The following is a 4,636-nucleotide window of genomic DNA, read 5'->3' as shown; positions in this document are numbered from 1 at the left end:
TTTTTTATATAAAATAAAATGCACAACAATAATATTTTGAATTTATTTGAACGCATCCATAGACGGTTGTAAATAATTCTAACCTTCTTGAAAAAACTGTACAACTAGATGATGTTGTAGAGATTAGAGTTTGATTATTACCCGAACAAAAAGAACAATCTTCCGCCAACTATTGAGATTTGAAGTAAAGTCATGAGGAATTGATGCATGTTTTAGATTGCTTTTTGTGAATAATTTTCATGGATGAGTGCATGTGTAACGTGAATAGGAAGGTTCTTAAATATATATTGCCACCATTGTGAGAGAAATTACATTTAATTCAAATTCCTAGAGAACTACAATCTTCCAAATGTTAAAAATATTCTGAATAATGGATTTTATTTGTGTGGCCGACGGTACTTTTTTTTAATTTCTCAACTAACCATTTTTCGTATTGTTCACACATGATCATACCTAACCTAGTTAGCTGAAAATTCCAAAAAAGAGTACTTTCGACCACATAGATAAAATTCAGTACTCAAAATACTTCTCACTCTTAAGAAGATTGAAGGTCTCTAGGGATTAAAATTTGAGTAGCAACATAGTATGTTAGAACCTTCCTATTCAAGTTACCCATGCACTCATCCATGAAAGTAACAAGCAAAAGTCTATTTGAACATGTTTATACTTCTCCTGGACTCTATTGGAAAGCTCAACAATTGGAGGAAGATAATATGGTTTTGTTTCGGTAATATTAAACCTTCTAAAGGGTACAATATTATCCAACTATCATTTTTTGTCGAGAACGCTAGGATTTTTTTACCTTCAATCTATTAACGCGTTCTAAATTTTGAGTAGCTTCATTTACAAAGCTTTTGTAAGAAAAGATGTTTCAATGCAATTGAATTGAACAATGATAAGAATTTGATTGTCATCTGGTTCTCATTTACCATGTCTTTGTAATAACCACATTTAGAAGAAACAATACCTTAAATATTTAACCTTGATGGTTTTGCAATCAAAAGATAGGTTCTATAAGGAAGACACAAAATCACAAACACAATGACAAATTAAAAATTGCTTACACCCAATGAAATATGCAAGAATGGGGATCTACTTACAACAAAGAACAAAGATTGTTTATACAAATAGTAGAATATGAAAATGATGAAGTTGGGGCTCTTGAACAGGGATGATAATGAATACCTCAATTTTTTGGTGACTCTAAAAGATGGCATTATCACTAGTGATTCGGTATTGAATTTATAGGGCTCCTGAATCTGTTAATATTAAGACATAAATGATGGTTTATATGGAATATTTTCTAGTCATTCATTCTTTTGTATTTTTCCATTATTCCTAAATTGGTTGTGTTTTTTTTGCAATAATGAATCCCACTTTCTCGTTAATTTTATAAACATTAATATTATACATTTAAATTGGGAACAGAGTGCATAAATGCTTGTATCATATGTGGAAAATTTCCTCGATGTGTGATTATAAGCATCAACCATTAAATCTACTTGCTTAAACAACTCAAAAGTCTAACATTGTAGGACTATTTTTTTTATAGATGGGGATTCAATAAGCTTGCATAACATCCATACTTTTGAGTTCTGTTTTGTTTCTATATATAAGCAATTACAATATTGTAACACCTCGAAATAATTGGGATGTCTAGTCAGAAAAGAAAAGTGCAGGGTTCGGCACTGCGTAGAGGTCTACAAGACCAACATACGGATTTTAGAAAGACCTACTTGCCCTAGGAAGTCTTACAGGTTGTAGGAAGGAAACCATAGGACTTACATTCAGTTGTGTAAATTTCAAGTTTCTAAAGTTTGACTTCAGATTATCAAGACGAGCCGTAGGAATTTGGATGAATCGTAGATGGGATACATAGAAGTAAGTCAAGATAGGGAAATTAGGTGAGGTCAACTGACCGTAAAAAGTCAATGGTCCATAAAATGGTGTCGGAAGAAGTTATCCAATTTTTTAGGTCCAATAACATGACCTACAGTTGCCCAGTGCGACCCGTCGAAAATTCTACGGTCCTTAAATCCAAACCATAAGGTCCTTAGACTGTTATTCTTTTAAGGGTATTTGGGTGTTTTTTTTATGCATTTTATTCATATACCATGTCATTTTGACCCTAATTTTAAATACTTTAACTACCTTTTAACTCCTAATTCTACCCAAACCATTTCATTCTCTCAAATACCCAATTTCTATCAAACTTCATTCTTTGAAGGAAGAAATCTAGGGTTCCAGCTTCAAATCTCCCTTTTCCTCCATTGCTTTTGGGATTTTTTTTTAATCAAGGTATAGAATTTCACTATTATATTTCATTTATCCAATGAGTCCCAAAAAGATTTCTAAGTTTCTAATTAAATTTCACCTAAATTGCTTAGTTTTCATGTGATCTTCATCTTTTTCAATTGACATTGATTTTATTATTCAATGTCAATCATCCTATGCATGTTTTGATTAATCTACATGATTTTCAAGTGATTTATATAATATCCTTGTAATATTCATGATTTTGACTATGAACTTATGCAAGTATAAATCAATGAAAATATGAATGTGATTTATGAAAATTCTGCATGATTTATGATTTAGAGGATTTTAATTATCTAAGGTTGCTTTACGATAATCATCAAAAAAATTGCAAAAGGTTTTCTCGCATATGAAAAAATCGTGATTCGGTGGAAGATTTTCTCACATATTCATAATTCATGATTAAAAGAGCTACAATAAGATGACTTTATGATTTTGATTTATATGTTGATTATTTGCTTTCCCAATGTTATGCTTTGACAATTGAATTTATCTTTTTCATTGGGATATAACTTAGCACCGAGAGAATGTTAAGTAGGGATCAAATAGGGTAGTTTTAGTAGAAATCTCCAATTCCAAACTATATTTCCCCGTTGGATTATCTTAAATAATCTAGAAAGTGGATCCACATATAACATATGATAGAATGGTACAGAGTTCTACCTTAGCAAGTAGACTCTTCATGCTCATTGTAGGAGCTACATCAAATTCAATGTCATAGCTCACATGCACTATTTTCGGTTAAAGCTAACATTCCACAAAACAAATTAAGTTGAATTAAAGGTTTTAATGAATCTTTTATCATGTTTTCAAGATGCATTAAACATGTTTATGAGGTACTATTATCCCAAAGGCTTTTACTATAATTTATCTTTGTCACACGTATCATTATTTCCTTTATGTCCCTTTATAATCATGTTTTAAGTTTTTGTGAATATCCCTCATTCTTAGTACATTCCATGTTCTAATGCAGATTTTTACCTACACTGTCTAATAATTTAGGGCCTAACAATCTTCATCATCCGGCTCGTGGCTAGTAGATTGTCTTGTAGATCAAAGACTTGGTTAGTCCTTGTACATTGATGGACATGTAACCTATGTGTGTTGTCATTTTTATTCTTATGTTTTCAGACATTGTATTTGGTGTATGGGTTACGTGTAAACCACTCTTTGCTTTACTAGATAAAGAAGAGAGGATAGTTGATGTGGGTCCTCTTCATTGAAAGAAACTTAAGGGGGCTTTCCATAAATGATTCTTTCCTCTTGAGATGATAGAAACAAATGTGATTGAGATCATTTATCTTTGTCAAGGAAATATGAATATGAAGGAGCATTATTTGAAGTTCTCTCAATTTTCTAAGTGTGCTCCAACTATGGTTGCTGATTTAAGGAAAGAATGAGTAAGTTTGTGTAAGGTGTTTCCAATTTGGTTGTCAAAGAATGTTTTACCACTATGTTAATTAATTGCATGGCTATCTCCCATTTGATTATATATTCCACACAATATGAAGAGGAAAATCTCAAGGAAAGTCCATGATATTCCAAGAGGGAGAGGACTAATGAGGGTGAATTTGATCATCGTAGGTCCGCTAGACTTGGGAGTCTTTTATTCTGGTAGAAGTTTTTTGGTCAGAGTTATTCTATGTCTCCAACCTCTGAGTTCAAAAAAATTGGTTGTATAATCCAAAACCTCAAAGAGGTAGTTGTAAGGGATCCTTTACATCTAATTGCAGTAGGCATGGTGAAAAATATGATGGAAAATGGTTGGCTGGTACGAATGGTTGATTTAGTTGAGGAAAGAGTGGCACAAATAGAAGAATTGTCCATTGCAAGCAAGGAAGTTTAAGGATGGAAGACAATCTCAACCTAGTGGTTCCATATCGATTGCTCCTAATCAAAACATGTTTTGTGCCTTCAAAATCAGTAGGATCATGAGGGATCTCTGTATGTTACTATGTAAAAAGTCTTTCACCTCGATGCTTATGCTTAATTTGATATGGCTACTACGTTATGATTTTTATCTCTGTATGTATCCATGAGATTTTATTTTAGTCTCAAAATCCTGTCTCTACTCTAATTGTTGATTCTATTGTTGGTAAGAGAGTTTATAGCAATTGTCCTATTTTCATTTCTCATTGATTCACTCATGTTGATCTTGTAGAGCTTGATATGTTAGATTTTGATATATTCTTAGGATGGATTAACTTCATGCATATTATGCTTCCATATATTAAGGAACCTGATTTGTCACATTCAAGGTTCATTCTGAAAATGGGAAATTATATTCTTAAGGGTCGATTCATTCTGAAAATGGGAAATT

At 32.1% G+C, this 4,636-nt stretch overlaps 1 long non-coding RNA gene across 1 annotated transcript; it reads left to right on the top strand.

Annotated features, from left to right (window-relative positions):
* Window positions 1-2,147: 2,147 nt before the first annotated feature.
* On the top strand, window positions 2,148-4,336 carry LOC114076715. Its single transcript, XR_003577693.1, has 2 exons — window positions 2,148-2,298; window positions 3,290-4,336. It is a non-coding gene; the product is annotated as an uncharacterized LOC114076715 (long non-coding RNA).
* Window positions 4,337-4,636: the final 300 nt, after the last annotated feature.

The sequence above is a fragment of the Solanum pennellii genome, chromosome 4, assembly GCF_001406875.1.
Source record: "Solanum pennellii chromosome 4, SPENNV200".
Taxonomy (NCBI): Eukaryota; Viridiplantae; Streptophyta; class Magnoliopsida; order Solanales; family Solanaceae; genus Solanum; species Solanum pennellii.
This window is presented reverse-complemented; position numbering and strand designations above follow the sequence as displayed.